This window comes from Ailuropoda melanoleuca, chromosome 10 (assembly GCF_002007445.2).
Source record: "Ailuropoda melanoleuca isolate Jingjing chromosome 10, ASM200744v2, whole genome shotgun sequence".
Taxonomy (NCBI): Eukaryota; Metazoa; Chordata; class Mammalia; order Carnivora; family Ursidae; genus Ailuropoda; species Ailuropoda melanoleuca.
The window spans coordinates 62,628,705-62,654,615 of record NC_048227.1 but is presented as its reverse complement, the minus strand read 5'-3'; the positions used below and the strand labels follow the sequence as shown (position 1 = coordinate 62,654,615).

Sequence of the window (25,911 nt, the reverse complement as noted above, 5' to 3'; positions counted from 1 at the left end):
CAACGGATCAATACTCTTCTTAAGTGGTAAGGCCGTGAAAGACCAGGAAAGAATGGGAAATGTCACAGACTGAAGGAGACTAAGGAGATGTGACAACTAAACACAATATAGGATCTGGGATTGGATCCTGGAACAGAGAAAGCACGTTCCTGCAAAGCCGGTAAAATCCACATTACCTCTGGAGTTTAGTTAAGAGTTTTGTACCAAGTTAATTTGTTAGTTTTGATAGTTGAATATGGTTTTATAAGATGTTAACATTAGGGAAGCTGGGTGAAAAGTATATAGAGGCTCTCTGCTCTATTTTTGCAACTTTTCTGTAAGTCTAAATTTATTGCAAGATAAAAAATTAAAGAGAGGTTTTTAAAAAATAGATGCCTGAGCCTCATCACAGACCAATTAAATAAGGATTTCTGGGTTGGGAGTTGGAATTTTTGAAGATCTTCAATGTGACTCAAGATTGAGAACCACTGATTTAGGGTAACAAAACAGCAATCCCTGGAAGGTTTGAAAACCCATGGTATTCGACATTCTTTTATGGAAACAATATGTACTTACACATTTTTTTTAAAGCTTCAGCAACATTGCCCTTATAAGAAAAAGAAAAAAAATAGAATAATCCAATGTTTGTTAAGCATCTTCTATGTTGTAGCCATTAGGGATGAAAAGACGGCTGAACCCTCCACTCTTGCCATTGAGTATGAAGTTTAGCAGAAGAGATAGACAAGTAAACAATGAACTGTGGAACGTGTTGTATTTGAACTTTGTACAGGACAAGTGGGACAGGAAAGATGGGATAGGTGATACCTTCCAAGTAGAAGTGAGCTTTAGAAATGCTCTAACTTGAGAGTTCCACTGGAAAGATCATGAATTCATTCACCTGAAAAGAGTTACTCAAGTGCTTTTGGTCTGCCTGACAAGAACATGATGTAAGGGGCGCCTGGGTGGCACAGCGGTTAAGCATCTGCCTTTGGCTCAGGGCGAGATCCCGGCGTTATGGGATCAAGCCCCACATCAGGCTCTTCTGCTATGAGCCTGCTTCTTCCTCTCCCACTCCCCCTGCTTGTGTTCCCTCTCGCTGGCTGTCTCTATCTCTGTCAAATAAATAAATAAAATCTTTAAAAAAAAAAAAAAAGAACATGATGTAAAAGCGAGATAACTCCAGAGCCATGAAAGAACAACATTTAAGGACCTTGTGCATTGCAAAAGGAATAGAGATGCTTTGAAGTGACCTTGACATTGTCAGGGGCCTTGGGATTCATTATTTTGTGGTTAAGAGAGTAGGGCACCTTTTGGAAAATGTGATTGTGTGGTGTCAAAATGCTAAAAACCACGGCTTAGAATCAAACTCATTGGTTGAATTGTTCATAGAGACTTCTCAGTCCCAGTGAATCAATGTTAAACCCATTTAAAAATGTTTAAATTCCATCCATACCATCCAGGTGAAAACAGACGAAATATCTTTCAACTTCCCCCCCCCAACAACCAAAAAAAATGTTTCTTTTAAACTAAATAATTAAATCCTGTACTTTCAAATGCTTTACATTTCAGCCAGGATTTTTAAAGGGTAATGTAATTACAGAAGCTTTCTTTTGTGTGCGTGGGGGGTAGTTAGTGTGCAAGATGGGGGAAGGATTGTTGTTATAATAGATGAACTGAAATCTGGCAGTTTTAAAACATGTCCTCAAATTCTATGACATTCCTCCCATAGAGAGGTGGGGTCTCTGTATGTTTTCTTATGGAATTTGGGAGAAGCACTGTAACCAGTTTGTAAGCACCAAAATGCAGGGGAAGGGACACTGGGCAGCTTCTATAGCTTGATCATAAAAAGCCACACAACTTCCTCTAGTTTTCTTGGGATCCTCACTCCAGGGAAAGCAGCTGCCATCCAGTCTCATCCTGAGATTGCCAGGCTGGAGAGGCCGTGGGCTGGCGCTCTGTTCAGCCCCAGTGGAAAGCCCAGCAATAGCCCGAGTCAACTGCCAGCCTGTGGAGACAGACACCTGGGATGACCAGCCGAGTAGACCCCTAAGTTGGCTCCAACTCTAACCCACATCCTGCTGAGACCTCCTGAGAGTCCCCAGTAGAGAACTACCAGCCGAGCCTTTCTAGTGTTCCCGATCCACAGAATACTGCCCTAAATAGTTGTTTTAAAGCCCCAAGTTTTGTGATGATTTGTGATGAAGCAAGTGTAAATAGAGGCACATCAGAAAATTTATATGAGACTAAAAAAAAAAAGAAAGAAAATTTATATGAAACTATTTACCCGTTCATTTATGTATTTTTGGACCAATTTGTGGATTTGAAGGATCCCATACGGTCCACAAAAATTGGTTTAGTATATGGACCAATTTTTGTCAAATTTAATTGTATTGTAAATTTTACATGTATTTATCTAAAAGCAGCCACTGATTAATTGTATTGTTAGTGGGAGGATTCACAGTTTAAAAAACACTCAGAAGGGCAGCGGCTGCTAGGGAGGAAATGTATTTCAATGGGCTAGAGACTTGGGCCCCGGTTTTTCTGGCTCCGGCCAGCTGTTTCAACTAAGCTACAATTGCCCGTATGCAGAGGTTCTGGAAGTTGTCATTAGGAAAGAAGAAAACCTATACTCATGTAGAAAACTCAATTTTATAGAGAGAAAAAATTTGAAGGCCCAATTTAGGGTATAGTTATGAAAGCAATTTGCAAATGAGTTAGGATTTCTTAGTGGAGAATTTTATATCCAAATGGTAAAACATTTGGCACTGCCGATTGCACTAAAAATGTGAGGTTGTGTTGAGAAAGATGCGTGGTGAGGGACAGTTTCATGAAGCTGCATTGTTGAGAGTGAGGTAGTCTGAGTAAGTCACTCTGGTGTATAAAGCTTCTGTTCTCAGGGAGTATGTCCTCCAGCAGGGCATGGAATACGGTGCTGCATACACAAGTGAGTGAATTCACTGTTGTATGAAAATGTCTCCATAACCACATGATTATAACTTCTATTCCCAATGAATCTAGAAGTTGTACTGATTTTTCTGAAACTTACATACTCTCACTTTTACTGTCTTTTTTTTTCCTTTTCCTCTAGTTAAACTAAATAGAAAAAAATAAATTAAAAATGGGATAATCTGGGAAAGGAGAAGGAAGAGGGAAGGTCAATCATTTATCTGAGAAAGAGAAAAGTTAAGGCGTGAGATTTCACTATCAATATAATTTTTAAATAACACGCGTAAGTGTTCTGAGGAGAATATAGGTAGTTTATATTATTAGGTATCCCAGTCTTTTGGGGGGGGGTGATGTTTCAATTGTTTTGTTTTTATTTTGACTTGAAATACTTAAAGTTATGTGGTTATGTAAATGATTTATTGAATGGGCTTGATCTGAGGGCATCTAAATCATGAAAAACTTATTTCCCCCACCATCTTTTAGTTTTTCCACCCCAGGACCAGAGATCCCACTGCTTTTGAAGTCACGTTTAGGTATTATAGCAATATTTTTTTTTCCTAGCTATAAAAATGTTTAATTAAAATTAAAAACACAATTACGTTGGCACTCAATTCAAAGGCATCCTCCTTCTCCCTAACTGCAGCCGAACCCAGGCACGGCTTCTGCTTCCCCAGGCGCCAGAGGCAAAGGAGCAAAAGCGCCCCTCCCTGCCTGTTGTGCACACTCCAGGGGTCAGCATTCTTTGGGGCAGATGCCCAATGCTTATTCCTCTGCCAGGTGTATTGGTGGGATCTTTGGGAAGGCCCTTCTGGGGATGTTCACACTGAGATTTCCTGACACAGGGAGGATTCCACTCGTTCACCTCTCAGAACTCTCCTCTCTTACCACAGATGCCCACCCCCCGGGGTTTCCTCCACCTGGCTAGTAGTCCCTTCTACTGGGATCCTTTTGAGCTGCCTAGAGTCTGGCTACCTTCTGCAACTTCCGCTTGACCTGAAGGAAAACTCTGGAAGAGCAGGTCATCCCCACTGCTGTCCTCTCTTCTCATCCTTTCTTAGAGTTTCCTCCAGCCAGCCTCCCATCCTCAGACTTCTCTATGGAGAGGCAGCCTCAGTGTCTATCTTCCTGCATAGCGCCAAACTCCTGGAGACACTTCACATGTCAGGTTCTGCCCAGTCTTCTCTAAAGGTGCAGGCACCCACGAGTCTGCAGCTCAGCAAATATCCATCTGGAGGCTGAGGTGTCAGTTGCATCTTCGAGAAGATGATTCCAAACTCTATGAGAGCTTCCTTCAGGGCCTTCTGTCTTAGTTTGAGGGGTGTGTGTGCATGTGTGCGTGCGTGTGTGTGTGCACACGTGTGTGTGTGTGTGTGTGTGTTTAGGAGAGGAAGCATCCCAGGAGGAGGCAAGAGAAAACATCAATGGCTTTCCATTCCTCCTAGCGCGTTTCAAAAAAAAAATCTCGTCTATTGCTTCAGCTGCTTCAGGCTGGTGTTGGCTGATTGACAGACTCGGTAGTTGAAGAAACCAGTTCAGCTACTTCTTTGTGAGTTCTGTGGGGATGTGTCTAGACCATTTTTTTAGAATGGGGAAGGGGATAATAGTGAACTTGGTTCTTAGATTAGAAGCTTTCAGATTCGAAACCAAACTTCTGAGACAGTAAGAAAAGCTTCATTCCATATCTTGTTATACATTCCATGTCTTGGACATAATTAAATAGCAACCGATAATGAGCAATACATGTAGAGAGTTCCCGATTTTTCGTTTTGAAATGATTTTTATATAATTCACGCCTGTAATTATCTATACTTCCGTTTCTACGTCCCTTTTACTATTTGAATCCTGTGAGACTCTCATTTCAGTTTATTACCACAAAAATGTAGCCCCTTCCCTTCCTTGCCTTACACTTTCTTTTTTTCTTAATTTCCTTCCTCCCTTCCTCCTGCTTCTCCCTTGATCTGTTTCCCATCTATTCTTTTTCCATTCTCTTTCTACCTGATATCTTCTTTCGGTAACAACTGAGGTATTTTACGATGCGATATAATATAAACTATAAGTAGTTGAGAAAAGAGAAAGCAAACTAGAGAGGGGGATAGCATGGAGCTAAGAACAAACCGAGTATAAAAACACATCCCATAAAAGCCTACACAGTTGGTACAAAAGGACTATGAATCTGGTACTAATTGGCATCCTAGCAGCCAGGAAGAAAGAGAAAGCTGCGTGATCACTTGTACAATTTACAGCGTCCACGGCATAAAGAGAGACTAATTGGACAGGAAAAACTAAACTATTGCTTGTATTAAGGACAGGCAGGAATTTTCCCCAGGGTAAGAATGTTATGAACAACAAGGCCAACAAACTACCTCCTCGCAGACGTAAGAATGGGTTTTGTGGGGCTTTTTCATAGGGCGGGGCTCCGTGTGAGCTGATGGCATGTGGCCAAAGCTCAGTTTAGTCACGACAAGTTGGTGAGCCTGAGTCACTACTCTGCCTCTTCTTACCTGCTGGGTAGACGAGAGCGTGACTCAAAGCGCTCAGGAGAGGAAATGAAAGCAGACAGGCTAGGTATCCTAGTTTGACCGTAAGCAAACACCTAGCCCCTCACCTACATGAAATGTAAGCCAACTAAGAGTCATAGTGTGCCCAGAGAGGAAGAAAGTATGTCTATAAAATTAATTGAGTTCCAGAGAAGATAAATCGTGGCATGACATTCTTATGTGCAGTCTTTACTAGGCGATAAATAATGCCTGGAGTGTAGTTGGCCCCTCCTAAGATGTAGAAAGGCCGGGTCCGGCCTAGAGCGCACCACTCGCTAACATTTAGATCTGAGCCTGGAAATGGTAGGAAATATAAAACTACTGTTGCCCTACATTTGAGTTCAAGAATATACTTTTAATTCAATAACATCAAGAAGACTTTCCAAGAAATAAAGTTATGTTTTCTATGGCAACTGTCAAGCAGAAAGAGTTTCGAAAATGTCTTAGGTGTTCTGTTTATTGTTAAATCTCTTTAGGATATCTCATTCCCAGGGCCTCAAATTCTTAAGGGCAGCATCTTAATCTGACATTTCATTTGCGGTCTCTGCTTCTTAGTCTTGATTGGGAAAGAGATTCTGACTTGGGCAGTGTTTTTCAAAACATCTGTGGCAAGGACCAGAGTATTTCCCTCTTCCCCCTGTCTGTCATGAACTCCTAATTTTATAAAATCTAATGAAAATGAATGACTAGAGAAATGATCATGTGGTTGGATATTGTGGTAATGTCAAATTGTTAGAAAAAATTTCTGGGGCGCCTGGGAGGCTCAGTTGGTTAAGTGACTGATTCACGGTTTTAGCTCAGGTCATGATCTCAGGGTCATGGGAAGGAGCCCTGCACTGGGCTCCACGCTCAGTGTGAGTCTGCTTGAGATGTCCTTTCCCTCTTTCTCTGCCCCCCCTCACTCAGGTGCATGCGGGCACTCTCTCTCTCTCTCTTTCAAAATTAATAAAAATTTTAAGAAAATTTCTAAATGCTTACTCTCAGTTTCTGTATTTGTCTCTCTGAGGACTCACAGTTTGCAGATGGGCTTGAAGTTTCCGGGCTCCATCCCGGAGGAGCATGGCTCCAGCTTAACTGAAACTGTTCAAAGTCAGATTCTAGTTGGTGTGTGATCAGACTGAGAGGCTGTTTGGCTTAATATCTTCTGACAGTTTTAGCTCACCTTCCTGTCCATTTAGAAGGTATTATGCGGACTAGCACATGAGAAGATGGATGTAAGGCAGCTACTAGGGCCAGTACTGGCTACATAATGTGTGGGGCTCAGTGCCAAGTGAAAACATGGGGCTCCTTATGCAAAACTATTAAGAATTTCAAGACAGTGACAACAGAGCATTAAACCAAACGTGGAGCTCTTCTGAAGGCAGGGCCTGTGCAATTGCACAGGTCATATGCATATGACGCTGCCCCTGAATGCGGTCCTCAAATTTTTCTCACTGAATTTAGCCCCTGAGCAAGATGCCAGGTGCCCGCACTGCAGACGTTGTAAGGGGCGTCCTAGTGCAACTGATCCTGGTGTCCACTTGGGCCCATGTGGTATCTAAATTCAAAGGAGCTGTTGTGGACAGAGTTGTCCCTTAACACGTGTGCATGACCTACAAAACCACAAAAATATGACCAACAGTCCTTTTCACATTGCATTCCGGTGAAGCCAGGTCTGCCTTAGGGCCTGTTTATATAATTCCAGGTTCTTAGCCCTTTTAGAGGGCACTTACTTAAAACTGGCTCTTGGTTTTCTCTGGTATCTGAATGCCAGGGCAACAGGGGTTAAAAAAAATGATTATCTTGGTGGCAAATGCCAAAATTATTTTTAGGGACCAAACTGGTTTTTTTCTTTCTTTATGAACAAAGTTAAATGGGCCATGAAGATGTAAAAAAAGGGTCCCAGTTTCAGTCTGGAAGGTTAGGACAGGGGGGAAAAAAAGAAAAAGAAAAAAAGAAGGCTTTTTACGTACACTGGCATTTCCAATTCGATTTTGAGTGTTTTAATTGCTGTAAGGCAGACTTGTTCTATCCATGTTTTCAAACCTTTAATAAAGTCAGCTACACACATACATGTCTTGTATGATAAACTTTTCTTTTTTCTTTCCTTTTTTTGGTGAATCAAATAATGGGGCCATTGTAGAGTGCATGAGGTAGACAACAGAAACAACGCATGCAGGCAGCATTAAGTCAGCAAAACGCAGTGAACAAGAACCCGGGCTCTAGAGCCAAGCTGCCTGGGCTTGAACCTCAAACCCACACTTACCAGCGCTGTTATCTTGGGAGCCTATCACTTTCTCTGTGCTTTAGTTTCCTCTGATCCTAACTCCCTAAGGTTATTGTTACTAGTTAATGAGTTACAGTTTGTAAAACGCAGGGAAAAGTGTCTAGGTCAGGGTAAGTAATATATGTGTTAGCTGTTATTATTAATCAATAAACTACCTTAATCGGATGAGGGCCATAACAACCTAAATCTCCTGGAAAGACATGGAAGTCTTGGCAGGGCATTGAGCCATGAGAATTTATAACAATCTCATCTGCATCTTAAGAGACCAGGTGACTGCAGAGGTCATTGTGATTGTTCTAGTTCAGATTTGTCCTTACTCTGTCCTTGTTGGCTCTAGAATGTCAGCATGGCCATTTTGACGAGGCCATGTTGATAAGGCAATTTTGCCATGGACGAAAACAAATCATTGAACTTCCCCACCCTTTAAACGTACAGAAGTGATGGGGCCATCTTCGATTCCTGACATTCATCCTGTCTTCCCTGATGCTCCCTCCTTTGTTTCTTTATTAACTCCTTCTGCAGAAAATATCCTGTTTGGGTCTCCATAGCTATGCCACATGGCTTACTTTTGTTTCCCTACACCGCTTATTTCTTCAGTGTTTCTTTACAACTTTTCCCTTAGCTGTTTGCCATCCATCTCCCACTTCCCCAGTAATTGAGTGCCTGTGTAAGAGCACTCTCTCCTCCTTCACCGGCTCTCAGTATCTTGTCCCATGAGGCTGGCTCATCACATCCTTTTCACACTGTGCACCTGTGAGGAGAGTTCATTACCAGTGGCCCTGTTGGGCTAGACAATGAAGAACCTATGTGTAGAGCTTACCTCGGGGTTGAAATTTTACTATCATTGCAACAAGTACAAACACTTCCCCACAAAAAGAATTTAAGAGCAGTTAACAGAATCCAAGTTCAGTTGTTCCAACATTGTTTTTAAATTATGCTCATGAACCATTTCAAAGTGCTGGTTAACTATAATGGTAGCAATGGTATTGACAATAGCGAATATTTAATAGGTGCATTTATGCCAGGCTTTGTTTGCAGTATTTTATATGTACTAAGTCATTGTCATAGCACTTGTAAATAGGTACTGCTCTCCCATTTTTAGATGATTGAACTCTTGATCCCTGCAGTTGGTCTGTGTGTGTGTGAACGACCTGGCCCGAGAATGCAGTGGCGCTATCCTCTAAACCAGTGGTCCTCAGACTTTGGTTTGTATCAGAATCACTTGGAGGGCTTATTAAAAGACAGATTTTCTGATTCAGTGGGCTTGGGTGGTGCCTAAGAATGTGCATTCCTTTTAAGTTCCTAGGAGATGCTTTTGCTGCATTGGCCTGAGCCCAGCAATGGGGAGTTGTGATGTCATTCAAGACCAGAGAAAATTAAGGCAGAAATCCATGGCTATGGGATCACTTCTCACATAAATGAGTTAAGTTGAAAGACCAGTGGTGTGTGTGTGTGTGTGTGTGTGTGTGTATGTGTGTGTGTGTGTGTGTGTGTGTGTATGTGTATATATATATATATATATATATATATATATATATATATTTCTATTTATTCTACTGGAATGAGAAAAACATTGTTTACTTCTTTGTAAAACCTAGAAGTACGTTTATTTGTGTCAATCCAGTCTGCTCTAAAAAAAAAAAAAAGGACTTTTTAGGCCAATTTTAACTTCATAGCAAAAATGAGTAGAACGTACAGAGTTCCCAGATACCTCTTGCCCACAAACACACACAGCCTCCCCCACTATCCGTATCCCCCCTTAGAATAGTACATTTGTTACAATTGATGAGCCTGACATATCATTGTTGTATCATATTGACATATCATTATCACCCACAGTCCATAGTTTATATTAGGATTGACCTTTGGTGTTGTGCATTCTGTAGGTTTTGACAAATGTATAACAACATGTATCCAAAATCCTGCTTTTTAAAAAAATAAATTATCTTTCACTACAATTAAGTGATCAGATTTTCTTTGCTTTTATGGGATATGCCGCAGTTCTTCTCAGAGGTAAAATAGTATTCGTTTTGTTGAAAGAATCCATCTGCTTCCCCCTTCCATCCTCACCCTCCCAAACACACACACACAAGCCTTTTTTTTTTGAAAGTTAAGAAAGGAGCAATAAAAAGACCTTTTGGCTAATTTAAATTTTTTTCAAAGTTAAGAAATTCCTGATAAAGGACTCTGTGCCTCAGATTTCAATGGCAAATCAGCCATGGGATTAAGTGGATTATTGTAAAAAGCTTTCTCAAAAAGAAAAAGAAATCCACTCATTTTCTTCTGAGTAAGTGTGTCTATGATTTCAGTGACCCCGACGGTACCAGTATGAAACAGCCACCACACGGAGGGATGGCAACAGCTGTTCTCTACCACCAGGGAGGACGGTGGTTGTCTGCGCAGTGCACGGCTGTGAAAGGCTTCTTGTCATTATGTAACTCCCTGTATTGTAGGTGGTGGGGATGTCCTTTCGACAAAGCCTCACTTCAGTATATTAGCCATATTTGAAAGGCAGTGTGTTATGGTGGAAAGAGCCTACATGTTTTTCAATTCAGTCAGGTCTGGGTTTGAATCTTTTTTTTTTTTTTTAGATTTTTTATTTATTTATTTGACAGAGATAGAGACAGCCAACGAGAGAGGGAACACAGCAGGGGAGTAGGAGAGGAAGAAGCAGGCTCCCAGCAGAGGAGCCTGATGTGGGGCTCGATCCCAGAACGCCGGGATCACTCCCCGAGCCAAAGGCAGACGCTTAACGACTGAGCCACCCAGGCGCCCCTGGGTTTGAATCTTAACTTCAACACTTGGGCAGGTTTTTCAGTGTCTCAGAGATCATTGAAATGGTGGCGATAAATGACAAAACCCATCTCCTCAGGTTACTGTGAACCTTAGCAACGTGCTAAAAAAAATGCCAATAAGTGAGTACTAATGTCTATCATCGTTTTTGCCAAAAGCACTTCATGAAAGCAATCATTCAGACTCCCACAAAGATAATTATTTGGGTGTTAATTTATGAATTCACTTGTTCGCTTCTTCACTCATTTATTCATTTTTATGGAGCATTTGCGTAAGAGCTCCCCACGAGGCACTGGAGCATGTCTACCGCTTCCTTCTTCATAATGATAGGAAGATATTCTTGAAGTATCAACATTAAATATTTCAAATGGTTATAAAAATATAGGCATAACATGATATTTTATTTTTAAGTTTGAAGAGTTGGAGAGAGAGAGATAAGGACCATCTCTAAATGTTGCAGTGATTTTCTAGGGAAGTGAGATTACACGTATTTTACATTCTCTTCCTTGTTTTTATTTACATTTTCTAACAGTTTTTACAATGACTGATGAATTGGGGATGAGGAAAAAAACATCAATTTTTATTAAAATTTTTGAAAAGTGGCTGAGTCTGATCATAATCATTAATGGTAATCATTGCTTGGTTCCCTCTGTGTATAGGACTTTGTTGGGGGACAGAGGGAGAGATAAGAAAGTGTTTAAGAGTCTTTTTTAAAAGTTATAAAGGGAGATAATTCTTACAAGAATTTTAAAAAAGTTATAAGGGGGGATGCTTCTCATATGCTTATAATATGGTTACAGAACCCGCATGTATAGTAACAATACAAGTTGCATTGTTATTATTTTTGTTGCTTGCCACATCTAATTTGATCAATGATATTCCACTCTCTTAATCAATTTTTAAAAGGACAAAAGATAAAGTTTAAAATTTAGAAATAAAGGACAATCAAAATTATGAGAAATATAACACATATCTTGCCTAGAGAAAAAAATCCTCTTAAAAAAATCTTAGAAACCTTCTTGATGTTCCAAAGTTAAATATTACATATGTTTGCTCTCTTAGGATAAGGAGTTTAACAAATTTAGTTTCATTTTATCCAGGTTAATGTGAACATTAATAGGCTCGTCCATTCTAAAAGTATTTACCCTGTTCCTGATGATGTCATTTACCACGTCTGAGTGATTATGGGAAGAAAGTCAAACTAGATAGGAGATGAAATCACATTGGAGCTCTCCACTATTATTAAGCTTGTGACAAATAGTGGGGGTTGTCCTTTGTATAAAATATCTTGCTATTTCCCATCACATGTCAGATGTCAATTGTTCTGAGATCACAAATATAAAAACAACATGAATTTAACAAGAACAATTTCTTAGGTATAAACCAATTCAACAGCTGGAGTTAGACTATTTTAGAATGTTGAGGTATATGCAAGGACTGGGAAGACTTAGCAGAGTTATGGGTTCTGGAGACACAATATTACAGTTGTGGTATTTGCCAATAGTTGGGAAATTTCTACCTATTCCTGCTACTGGACACCTGGGTCACTTGTTGATATTGCAAAAGCCTCAGCATTTATATTTGTAGTTTGAGACCCGAGAAAGCCTCGTAACAGCTGATACATTCTTTCCAGCAGGAAATCCAATTATACTTCAAGGGCTCATACCAGCAAAAATAATTATTTCTTTTTCAAACTTGATTCAAATCATTACCACAACTGTCAGGCCTAAAGTGGAAAAAAATGTTACATCAGGGATTATGATTATTTTTTAAAGGAAAACAAAATGTGATGAATATTATTTATTCCCCAATTCCGTATCTTTGAAGAAAAATTGTGTATAAACGGTATGATTCTTACCAACTTAAACTGGTTTTATTATGGATTTGATTAGTCAATTATAAAAAAAGAGGAAAATGTATCCTGTTGAATGCAAACATGTCTGTGGTTGATAAGAGGCAGTTTCAGGTAAAATGGCCAGCAGATGATCCGTTTAGTGGTTCATGGTGGTCAAAGGTGGGTGATATGGTGGACATCTGTGCACTTGGGCTCAGGGATGCAGCTGACAAGAGAGCAGTGATGGTTCTAACACTGGGTACCATAAAAGGTTGAGGCCCATCGACCACAATGCAACTCATTCCACAAACATCTTTTGGGCTCTCTGAGCTAGGCATCACCCTTTATTGGGTATCAAAACCCAAGGCACATCTCTATTTTGAGGAGCTGCCAGCACAGGGGGGAGATTAGATAGATATCAACACTCTGGGAGAGGGTACTGCCTTGAGTAAGGAGTGCTAAGATTCCTAAGGTGGTGAGAAGAGGGTTTTAGTTTTGTTTTGTTTCATTATTGTCTTTTTCTTATAGGAAGAAAGGGTACCGAGGCTTACAAAGGTCATATAACCAAAAAGTGACCAAGAAAGGACATGAAGCCCGTGTCCTTTCTGCATACTATGCCAACCTCTCTGAGGGTAGGAAGATCTTGCTCAGGCATTAGATGGAAGCAATGGGACAGACATGAATTGAAAGATTTTAAGAGATAAGATGGGGGACTGGTTGAATGTTGAATGTGACTTAGGGGAACAAGCCAGGATGACTCTTGGGTGGAGCTCTGGCTTGGACAACAGGGAAGATAGTGACACCATTTACCAAGGAAGGGAAACAGTGCGTAGGAAAGACAGCAGGCAGGGTAGCGATCTCAGTTTTAGATCTTAGAGCTGCTACTGCTTGTGAGTCTAGCTGATATTTGGAGCCCACAGAAGAGGCAAATGTGTTTTGGAAGTCCTCGGCATACAGGGAGTGGTTGAAGTTGTGCGTGAGGATGGCATTTCTCAAGGAGAACATGTAGAGAAAAAAGTGATATGAAGCTAAGATCCTGAGAAACACAGGAGTGGGAAGAGGAAAGTCAGCCAAAGATGAGTTAGTAAAGAGATGATCTGCAAAGAAGACAGGGAACTAAAAGTATATGGTGGTAAAGAAGTAAGAGACATTGGTTTCAAGAATGGTGATAGTTGGTAACAAAGGCTAATAGTTGCATATTGCAGGTGAAGCACTGTTCTAGACACTTTATATAATTCTTCTTTGACTCTCACAACAACTCCATGAGGTAGGTGCCATTGTTATCTTCATTTTATAGCTGTAGCTTGACAAGAGTCATGCAGTTAGAAGACTGTAAAACTGAGATTTGAACCCAGACAGTCTGGCTCCAGACCTCATGCATTACACTGCACGATACCAAGAATTTGGCCTTTAGAGTTTCCATAGAGGCTGCAAAATGGGGTGGTTTCTTTATCTTACTTTTTGCTTTTTATACTTATTTTCCCTTTCAAGGTTAACCTTGAAATTCTTTCAAGCCCATCTTTTTTTTTTTTTTCTATGAAAACTCCCATAAGAGTGACTTTTTAGAGTGCCCATTGCCCTGGGGACTGCTCGGCTTTCATCATTCTCCTGGTATAAGCTCAAATGGGAGTACTTAACACGGCATCTGGTCCATAACAAATGGTTGTTGAATGAAAAAAAAATGAAGTTGCCTCATTAGACAACTATCTGTGATGTTTTCAACACATTCGTCTAGTATCCATACCATACCATACCATACCATACCATACCATACCATACCATACCATACCATAGCCAGCGTCCAAGATAACTAAAGGGATCCTTGTTTCCTGGTATGCATGCCCTTCTCTAATCTCCTGCCCTCTGTGGTCTGAGCTTAGTATCTTGCTTCTAACAAATAGACTAAAGCAGAAGTTAGGTTGCATGCCTTGGAGATTAGGCCATAAAATGCAGGGTGGCCTCACTCTCTCTGAGGGAAGCCATGTTGTAAGCTTGCTGTGTGGAGAGGTTTACACAGCAAGGAACTGAAGCCTCCTGCCAACAACCATGTGAGTAAACTGGAAAGTGGATCCTCCAACCCCAATCGTCTTTAGAGATTACAGCCCCAAATGACACTCGATTTATGGGAACCAACTCTCTAGGGTTTCCAGGGACTTTTTCAGTTTTAGCACTGACATTCTGTTTCCTGGGAAACTCCTCTGTTTCATGAAAACTGGGAGTGTTGGTCACCCTAGCTTGATCACAAACCTCATGAGATCCCCTGAGCTAGAACCATCAGCTAAACTGCTGTCGGGTCCCTGACTTTCCAGAAACTGTATGAGATATTGTTTATTTTTTATGGTAATTTAGGGGCAATTTGTAACCAGCATTGGGTAAGTAATATACACACCATATCATCCTCTACCAAGAAGCCAGATTCTGTTCCTATCAAAAATGATGTTGAACCAGCAAAATACAGGGGAATAGGCTCTATTTTTCTACACTTCTGCTTAGATTTTTCGGATCCTATTTTCCTGTATGGCAGAGAATGTTTTGTTTTTTCCTGATACCTTAGTTTTTCTTTCAACTGCTATGAAGAAATGTTATTAGAAGAACTTCTCACTGGATTAGTAGGAATACCCTACATGAAAATTAAAGAAATTACTGCCTGGGACATCCTAAAACAAAAAGAAATGCTTAAAGCAAATAAAATATTAAGTACTGACGCTTTTTCTTCTATCTTTTGCTCTTTTTCTCTATAGCTCACGGAGAACAGCCTGGAGTAAGGGTTTCATGATAGAGTAAGCTGATTTAGTCATCAATGGGATGTTGTATTTGTTAAGTTTTACAGGTGTGTTTATAGTTTAGAAATGAAAAAGATGGCTGTTTTGCATAATTAGAGGATGAATCTAGGATTCCACAGTATAGCAATAAATGTGACTTTTTCAATACCATGCTTTCCCCCACCCATGCTAGGCTTAAAACATTTGTGGATTATACATTGTTTTATGTAGGGCTTTGGCTTCCAGTATATAAAATGACTTGGTGATACTAAATTTTAAAGATATTGTCTAAATATCTAAAGATACAGCTTTTATTAATGGTACGTAGGTACTGTGGTACTGCAAATTATTAACCCAACCCCATATAATGAACTTTTCAAGCTTAGACCAACACATTTGCATGTAATCTAAAAGAATATGTGCATTTATTTTTTCTATTTTTTTCATCTACTCTCTCTACCTATAATTGTCTACTTGTATAAGCTTTATTCTATTATGGAAACTTGAGTCTTTAGAAACTGTTATTTAAGAAACTTATGGCACTCTGAATGACCGAGTCAAATGCCTTTGGAGGAAGGGCATGGAAAATGAAGAGCACACTGAGTCCTTGAGGTAGCTGAAGGGATCCATGAGTCTGGAGGGTTTTAGGGTTGGGTTTCACGAGGGTGTTTGGATTGGAGGCTCCCCAGTGGATGAAAGTGGAATGTAAATCTCCAAATGCTAATATTGCAAAATTAGAAAATAAACCAGTGTAGGTGGAAGAATGTATTGAGTTCTATCTAATCTAGAATAAAATATTCAAGGCAATTTTAAAATTCTTTATTTTTAAAGTTTAAGTGAACATTAGTGATATGTAACATAAGATTTAACAAAGGAAGTATTATGCAGGTACAGAACTAAAGACTTTCTTGTCTATAAAACTGGAAAACTTTTTGACAAAAACGACTATTATTCTCCCTTCCAGTATTTCCTTGTTCCCCATCATCTCCCAAAGGATGTTAGATGCATCATCCAAGGTTGCTGCTGCATTCCTTCCGGCCTTTTTTTTTTTTTTAAGTTAAAAACTCTGTCTCTTAATTTTTCCCTTTCTGTCATTTTTAACACAGTGGGTAGTAATTATCTGACTTGTTGTGTTTTTATTTCTTGAAGGCTCTTGGTTTCTTTTTCAGATCTCTTCCGAGAGTTCTTCCGTTGTCTATGCTTCTTTGCTCTTGTCTTAAAAATTATTCACATCCTATTCCCTGAAACTTCCAGTTTCCACATGCTTAATCACTGCCTGTGAAACCTGCCTGTTGTAACCTTTCTCGCCTCTGACCTGCAGCGCCCAGATGCTTCCTGTGAGACAAAGCCCAGGCGCTGACTTGTGAGTTACAGGAAGCACTGTTCTTTTTTCTGGAGTTGAAAATGCTAAAATAGTGTAAAAATGCACTATGTTATCTCTTGATTATTGGAAGGGTGGTTCCCATGCTTTTAGATTTTCCTTCTTTCCTTTCTGGTGGCCAACTTTAACCAAGTTTCACATCAGTTACCACCCCTGTACCGGGGCGGGAGAGAAAGTAGACAGACAGGTGAAACTCGTCCTACTTGTTGGTGTCTCCTATGGAAAAAGTGTAACAGAAGGACATGAAAACTATAGGCGACCTCTGACTGTGTCCTCTCCTGTCACACCATTTCCACAATGGGAGCTATTTTAAAATTATTACTTTTGAAACACAATTTGAGGGCCACATTTAGATCTGGATGCATTTGATATTCTGCAAGTCTATAACATTTCAAACAAAATCATGAGGCTGAACTGTTAAAAGGAAATGTGACAAAATCATTTGTCATATTCCTCTCTGCCTTCTCTACAATGGAAAGAAAGGACATCATATCTTAGACTGATACAATGCTAAAAGCCCAGTCAGCCGGAAGCCAACCTGTTGTTCCACACTCATTCATTCAACAAGTACCCATGAGAGCCAGTTCTTGTCAGGTATGATGCTGAAGACTGAGGATGAGTATGCAAATGGAGATAAACAAGACATCTAAGGTCTTGGAGGAGAGAAGTTCAACTACCCTGCAGTGCAAAGGAGGGTGTTGCTGTCAGAATAGTTTTAGGAGATTACAATGAGCTCATTCTCAAAGGATGAGTAGAAGCTAGGCATAGGGGGTGTTGGCCAAGGTGAGGGGAAGATAAGAAGAGATAGGAATGGAGACAGCTTAAACAAATATGAAGGCAAGAAATTGAACGCTGTGTGGGAAATGACAGACATTTTGAATTTTCTGAAATATGAAGTGTGAGATGGAGTGGTAAAAAAATTAAAGGTGTGAAATCGAGTGGCAAGAAATGAAGGCATGGAGGTGGGCAAGGGGCTCTGTTCTATGTAAAAGAGCTTGGTCTTCAATGTGAGGAGATAGGGAGCCATTACAGAGAGAGATATTGTAGATCTAATTCTGGTGGCTAGTGGAAGGTGAGAAGAACGTCAGTGAGATGGTTGAGGAGGTTAGCACACTGTGTAGGAGGAGACAAGAGCCTTAGTATTAATACTAGCAATCAGGATAATAATGGATACATTTTAGAAGTAAAATCATCATAATTTTGTGATTTTAATGATTACATGTGAGGGTTGAGGGAGGGGACAGTCAAGAATGATACACAGGTTTCTAGTCTAAAGATTTGTTTCAATGGCAATCCCATAACAACGAAATAGAAAATAAAAGAAGAGGAACAAATTTAAGGGAGAAATAGATAATTTCAGCTTTGGACATGTTGAATTGAAAGTTCTGTTGTATATTCTGATGGAGTTATGCAGCCTATAGTTCAGCGTAAGAATCTCAATCTTCAGTGCGAGATTTGGAAGCTATTAGCAGACATATAACCCTTGAACTACATGGGTAGATAAAACCACAGAGGGACAGAACATAGACGGAAAATGGTGAGATAAAGCTCTATATGCCTGGGCAATACTGAATGGTTGTGCAGAGAAAACAGGCTAAAGGAAGACTCACAGAAATATCAGGAAAACCGGGAAGATGCAGGAGCACGGAGGCCAAGGGCATAGAGTTTTAAGAAGCAAGAGGAAACAACAGTATTAAAATCCAGTTGCCTTCTACAGGTGAAGACTGAAAAATATCCTTTGGGTGTAGTAACTTAGAAGTTGCTTGTAACGTTAGGAGGAACAATAGAGCAATTTCAATCAAGTAATGAAGCAGATGTCAGATTTCACTTGCATTCTTAAGCAAATGGGAGTGTGGGTTGCACTTCTGATAAATTTGGAAAAAGGAATAAAAGATTTGAATGGTAGTCCATGAGATAGAATGGGGGCAAAGGAGAATTTTTTTTGTTTTTGTTTTTTTTAATGATTATGGGAGAGTTTTTTGGTTTTTTTTTAAGATTTTATTTATTTATTTGACAGAGGGAGAGAGAGAGCACAAGTAGGGGGAGTGGGAGAGGGAGAAGCAGGCTCCTTGCTGAACAGGAAGCACGATTTGAGCGAGACTCGATCCCAGGACCCTGAGATCATGACCTGAGCCAAAGGCAGATGCTTAACTGACTGAGCCACCCAGGGTCCACTATGGGAGTCTTATACATGTTTAAAAACTATTGGAAGAGAGAGGTAGAGAGGAAGAAGCCAGAAATGAACTTAAGCTTCCAGTGTTTCTAATACACTGCCCTAACCTAGCAGAGCTGTGCTGAGTACAGAAATTCAGAAACCTGGGCCTTGGCAGTGCAGAATCTGGTTAATCCAGTTCTGCAAACCACTGTTAACTCACTAAGGAAATACGTTGTCTTTCTGGTTAGCACATTGCTTGGGGGTGAGTTGGGTAATTAGATGGATTATTTGTGGAGGTGTGATTTAACTCCTTTGTGTTTATGGAACACTGCTGGGGTCTTAGGAAACAAAAATTGAATGGAAATTTAGGAAAGAGAATTGGTGAAGGTATTAAAAAGAAATGAAAAGCAATACTTATCATGAATGAATTGCTTGAAAAGTTGAATGTAGTATCTAAAATAAAAGTTTTTGGATTAAGTAAACTAATCTTGCCCCTTATTAACATGGATTATTGAGGGCTGTTTCTACTCTACTTTCATCCTATTTTCAAAATAAATGTTTAATAAATAAATGCTTAAACTTACGACTTCCTCTAGGCAGTGGTTTCTTACTTTTACCTATAAGAAAGAGGGTTTATCTAGGGGCGCCTGGGTGGCACAGCGGTTAAGCGTCTGCCTTCGGCTCAGGGCGTGATCCCGGCGTTGTGGGATCGAGCCCCACATCAGGCTCTTCTGCTATGAGCCTGCTTCTTCCTCTCCCACTCCCCCTGCTTGTGTTCCCTCTCTCGCTGGCTGTCTCTCTCTCTGTTGAATAAATAAATAAAATCTTAAAAAAAAAAAAAAGAAAGAGGGTTTATCTTAAAAACAAAAACAAAACAAAAATAAATGATTCTGGATACATCAGGTGTCAAGTCCAAACAACTAGAATGCGAAAGACAGTGGAGTGGCCGTGCCATGTTTGGATAGAGCTTTAACAAGACTTGGGAAAAAATGAGGCCATTTTCTTCTTTTGGTATTTTTTCTTATGCTTTTCAAGCAGGCCTTTTAAATTTTTTTTAACAATATTTACTTATTTCCTTCAGAGAGAGAGAGACAGAATGCATGAGCAAGAGGGGCAGAGGGAGAGGAAAGAGCATCTCAAGCAGACCTCCCACTGAGCACAGAGCCCAATGTAGGGCTCGATCTCATGACCCTGAGATCACGACCCTGAGATCACAATCCTGAGATCACAATCCGAGAGGAAGCCAAGTTGGTGGCTTAACAGACTGCACCACCCAGGCGCCCCAGCAGGCCTTTAAACTTTTAAGGATATTCTTCCTGCACTCTTCTTATGCAGGAATACCCCACTTTACCTGTGATAGATGTGTTCCTGAAAATTGGCAAATAAAATCTCATTCAAATGCAGTAAAAGACCTATTTGAAGAAATCGTGTAGCAAATCTTTTCATAAACCCAAGGAGCCTTTTTAAATGGATCCGTTTAAAAGGTAGGCATTTTTGTGAATCAGGCTTTGTCAGGTGGGTGTGTAGCAATGTCTATAGCAGACAAAATCCTACTGTAGACAAAGCCGGAGAACTTTAACCAGAGTCATCTCCAAATTCACTCCCATGACTGATGTTCTGATCAGCAATAATTGATCCTGAAGATCAGGACCCAGGTCTTTTTCACCCAAGTGTAATTCTGCTGAGCTGTCGGAGGACAAAGAGAGCAGGATGCCCCCTGGAATGTTAGTAAGGTGAACTGAACTAAGACAAATAGAGTCCAGAGCACAGATGAGCCTCGCCTGCATGTGGATGAGAAACAACTGTGGTTCACAGAGCATTCTAAAGCACAATCACTAGGGTGATCTTGGGCCAAAGGTTCCAAGTGATTTCACAACACAAGGACCTGAGACAGGTTCTGCAAAGAACCTCTGAAAAGAGCATTGACATAGTTCTTTGATTTATACAATTCCTAAATATCACTTCATATGCATCTTGGAGAAGTTAGATACCATATACTCATAATGGCTTTACTGCTACATTTGATGAGCACAATTATATTTCATTTGTTATCATCTCTACCGACTCCTCCGTTTTCCCAGTTTTTCTAGTTGACCTTTCTTTTCTCTGCCTTTACCCTTAGCTTCAGTAACACCTTCCGTCAAGTATCATCGTGACATACGTTTTGTCAACACACACTCTTTTGGACATGGTTTATCTTATTTTTTACCCCCTGACATGAAATATAGAGCAATTTGAGAGAAATACCACACATCGTATTCACATATTCAGATGCAGACATTTAGTGATATCCTGCTCTCTGCACTCATTTCGGCTTTTCTGTTTTTAAGGATAACAAAAAATATTTTGCCATGCCTTAAAATTAATAAAGGACTTTCACATTCACTAGTCTATTCACTTTTCATAACCATCCCAAGAGAAAATATTACGAATTTTATTTTTCAGAGAAAACGGATGCTCTCAGAGGTCAAGCAACTCTGAGTGGGTGGACCAAGAACCTGTATGTGTCCTGAATATTCTCCTAGGGAATCAATGAGGCTATTCCCCCAAGTAGATTTAAGAAATTCCCATTGTTACTTTGAGATAACAACAAGGAAGTTTGGAAAGCAAGTGACTTAAGGAAGAATCAAAATCATTGTCAGCAGCAGTCACAGCTGCATGTTGGGCCACCAACAAGCTCCCGGGACAAATGCCTGTTGACTGCAAGGTATTTAGAACTCAGAGAAGATAAAAAATTAATCCAGGGACTATATTGGTCAAATCAGGCCTTAATTAGCTTTGAACGCAACTAATATAAAAACGGCAGAGTAAAAGGAAACCTAGGATGCATTTCTTGGGTAGATGAAGATTTCCAGTGGAGGGCTGGTGTCCATTTGATTAATTATGAAACAAATTCTCAAGAAATTATTCCCTCCCTAAGTGTCAGCACCTTCCAACTGTGGATTTGGGCCTGGGTCCGGTTGGTTGTGAGAGACCTAGCTGAGGTGAAGGGCACATGACAGTTGCGTCATCGACATTGTTGCACATTTGAGGTGTGTTGAGGAGCTGTGGGGGCTCAAGTGACTACCTCTCTGGGTGGGGCATCTCTTTGGCTCTGATTCTGGTGCTGACCTGGCACATAGTTTCAGTTCAGGCCCAACAGTGGGCCTCATGCCAGGGGCCTCCTGTGGGCAACCTCATTACCGTGGCTACTTCTGTTGCTCAACTCCCAGTGCCGGCCATGAAGGTCCAGACAGGGTGATAACACTTTATCTCCCTAACTGTTATGGGCTGCAGTGAGAGAGCCAGTGAGGGTGTGAAATCACAAAATACCCTTCAAGCGTGAGGGATTCTGAAAATGAGCAATCAAGTAATAAAAACGTCAAGCGAAATGAAAAACTTTTCCTTCAGGCATGCACAACAGTAGCAGCCCACATAGAAAAATTCCATTTGGATAAAGGATTCCAAGCTTTTGTGGTAAATTCTTTTTCTGATATCTGAAAAGGAAAATCTATCTTGAGCTTCTAGTGTTTAGAAGCCTATAGGCATATAAAAATCATCATCGTACAAATAAAATGTTCTCTGTCAATTATATCTCAATTAAAAAAAATCGTTGTTTAACCTGAACACAGGAACTAAGTTATGCTCGCCATAGGACTAGATTTGATTGGCTCATGGACTTTCAGGAATTCACTGGGAAGACAATGAAATACCACCACATACTTTTCTGTATGTGGAACAACTGGCACTTATCTACTGTTGGCAGGAATATAAAATGGTACCTCATTTTGTAAAACCATTTGGCAGGGTCTAATAAAAAGATGTTTACACTATGGCTTATCCATTTCATTTTTAGATATACATCCATAAAAAGACTTTTACAAAAATATTCATGGTAGCATTATCTATAATAGGCCTCTGATGAAAACAACGCAAATGTCCATTGACAGAAGAATGAAGAAACCGGGGTGGGGAGGGATGGGGTAACTGGGTGATGGACATTGGGGAGGGTATGTGCTATAATGAGCACTGGTTATTATATAAGACTGATGAATCATAGACCTCTATCCCTGAAACAAATAAATACATTATATGTTAATTAATTGAATTTAAATGTAAAAAATAAATTTAAAAAAATTTTTAAAAAGAATGGATAAGCCAGCTGTAGCATATATATACATATATATGATTATTATTCAGCTAATGCATTCAAAAATGTTTTGAGCAAAAGAATCTTGATACAAAAAGTAGGTGTATGATTCTATTTACATAAAATTCAAGAATAGGTCAAACTCCTCTATGGTTATAGAATTTCGAATAGTGCTTACCTATAGAGGTGAGAGGAATATGGGAATTATTGATTGTGAAAGGACTGAAGAAACTTTCTGGAGTTGTGGAAATATTTTCGATCTTGACCAGGCTACATTGAAATTTACACAATTCATCAGGCTGTAGACCTAAGGTTTTTATTATACTGCATGTAAATTACACTTCTATAGAGCACTATGAGCATAAATTAAAGAAAACTCTTAAGTAAAGAAATATTTGTAAGAGTGACAGGGGAAATTCGTGTTGGTCCTCAATGAGGACGACCTGAATAAGTGGTTTAGCTGGTGATGAGTTTAACCCATGTTACGGTTTTTGTGGGAGACAGCTTTTTCATCATTCCTAGGAGGGTTGGGAGGATAGAAATAAAGATAGTTTATGGTGGCATATTGATTCAGATCCCTAGCTTAGAAAGGATGGAACACAGCCATATTTCAGTGTCTTGAGGGCCATATAATTTCAATACATGAAGAGACAACACCTTTATCAAGACAGTGTCATCTAGAAGGAGTGGAAATAACAGTGGAGACAGGCGATGTTCCTGAGCATGCTGGTTTTCCACTAGAAGCCTGGGAAGGATTATCCTATGCCCAGTGGATTAAACTTGTTCCAGAATGCACAGGAGATCGTTGCTGGGGATACTTCCCAACTACATCTTGGGGACAGGGATGTCGTGTTAAAGAAGGCTGAAATTTTGCATGAAAAAGGGAGAGAGAAGTTAGAGACACTGACTTCAGCTATACTCAAGGCTGATGAGCAACCAGGGGCTAACACAGGGGCACTAGGCTGCCTTAAAAAAGGAGATAGTACATACACGTGTTCGTATTCATGTGTGTGCTCTTGGGACCCAAGGTCAAAACTTAATGAGTTTGACAAGGATTGATTGTCAATTTAATTCTATAACGTTGAGTGGTTAGAAACTAACTTTTAGTTTCCAGACTTTCAAAATAGTAAAGGTGAGCTTGCCAGGAATTTTCTAAAATCCTATAGAAAGTCCAGTAGGATCTGCCAAGGGTTAGAGTCTCCATGGCGGCAAATAGCTATGCCCAGTAGGAGAGGATCCCCATTTCTTTAGAAATGGCTTGCTGATAGGTCTGAGCCATCTCGAGTGCTAGGACTGAGAGCTTCCCACCCATGGCGTGCCGAGGCAAAAGCAGAAGGCTTAAAAAAGACTATTTCCTTATCCACAGAAATGGTTCACAGATAGGAAGTGGCACATACCCACGAGCTCAATTAATCTTCCCAAAGCAAAAAGGCAGGGGATTCACTTTATTATGGGTTTTCTATCTGAACACTCAGGTGATAGAGCTAATCTAACACATGAAATCTTTGCGAGGTGTCCATCAGGAGGCACGAGTGACAATTTCCAGGGTATTAGATTAAATCTTTGAAATTACTTGTCTTATAACAGGAGATACAGGGATCATGGTGAGACAAAATACTAGACATTTCAGTTTTGCATTTAGAAAACATCCCTGATCCGCAGGAGCTATTGTTTTATTAAACATTCTGGCTCAGCGTAAAAATAAATTTCATCAAAAAAACTGAAAAATTAAGGAGAGTGAAGTCATGAAAAGAGCATGGATGTTGGAGCCAAACAGACTTGGGTTTGCGTGTTGTCCTCGCCGGTTGCTAGTGAGTCTTAGTGAGCAGAGGTTAGGTTAGGATATGCAGCTGCCCGGTCTCAGTAGTTTCCAACAGAGATTTATTGCTCGCTCACGTTACATGTTTTATTGGGTTGGCTATGTCTTTGCTCTATGGTTTCTTTATTCCAGAAACCAAAATAAAGACACAGCCTGTATCTTGTTATTGAGGACGTTGTTGGCCTCATGGGAGAGGAAGAAAAGAGGACTCGTGGTGAACAATGTGATGTTTCTGCTCATTGGCTTAAACAAGGCCCAACGCCAAGCCTGGGTCAATGATGGATTGTGGAACTTCACGTAGGGAAGGGCCCAACTGGAAGCAGAGCATTTGGAGAGTACTTGGAATATAATTGACTTCAGTGATGTCAGCGAAGTTACTTTTCTAAATCTTAACACCCTCCAACTGTAAAGCAAGGTTAACTATCCCTGCCTCATACAATAGTTCCTAGTAAATAAATGTAAATTAACTGACGTTTAACACACTGAACAAATCTAGCTCTGTTCTTTCTTCCTTTGTAATGTCTATACATGAGCACCGATTTGCATTACTGTGAATTTCAAAAATTAATCCTCGTAAATCATAATTTCTTGACAACTGTCTATTGGCCATGTGCCCTGGAATTCAGTAATCTGAAAGAAATATAAGACATTGTCATTTTTTCTTTAAAATGTCACTAACCTGTGGAGGAAACTAATACTAACAATTAGAGTGTGGAGTGTAATAGTGTTTCCGTTGAGCTTTATGCAGGAGAACATGGGAGGGGAAACAGTCTTATTAGTTCTGTTTTATAGTTAAACTAGTTCGATAACATTTTTTAAAAATTCATCAGTTTACTAATTAGCAAAATTTTAAGACATTTTTCTTCTGATTATTAAGCAGTCATGAATGTACATTACAAAAAGTGAAAATATAGAAGAGTATTTAAAAGAAAAATAATCATGCATAATCTCACTCCAAAAATATTCCTGGTTAACATTTCACTATATTTTCAGTCTTTTGTGTGTGTATGTGTATGTGTGTGTGTTTATAATGTTGTACTACTGGAATCATAATGCATACAGCTTTTTAAAACTTGATTTCTTCACTTAGTAGTATGTTTTACTTCCCTGTCCATAGAAACATCATTTTATAAGAATGCTTAATATCCTTCCATCATATATCATATATTTGTGTACGTAAATCTTCTACATTGGCTATTTCGTGAATCACTCAGCCCTCTGCTCTTGATTCTTTGTGTTGTTTCATTGTTTTGACTTGGTTTTTTGTTTTTTGGTTTTGTTCTGTTTTGCAACTGTACTAGATTGAACAT

The 25,911-nt window shown here is 39.8% G+C and overlaps 1 long non-coding RNA gene across 1 annotated transcript in view; it reads left to right on the top strand.

Moving 5' to 3' along the window:
- Positions 1–14,333: 14,333 nt before the first annotated feature.
- Positions 14,334–25,911, top strand: part of LOC117803964 — a 45,227-nt gene continuing 33,649 nt past the window's right edge. The window contains exons 1-2 of the long non-coding RNA XR_004628092.1: positions 14,334–14,403; positions 15,097–15,135. This is a non-coding gene — a long non-coding RNA (uncharacterized LOC117803964). The remainder of the gene's footprint in view (positions 14,404–15,096; positions 15,136–25,911) is intronic.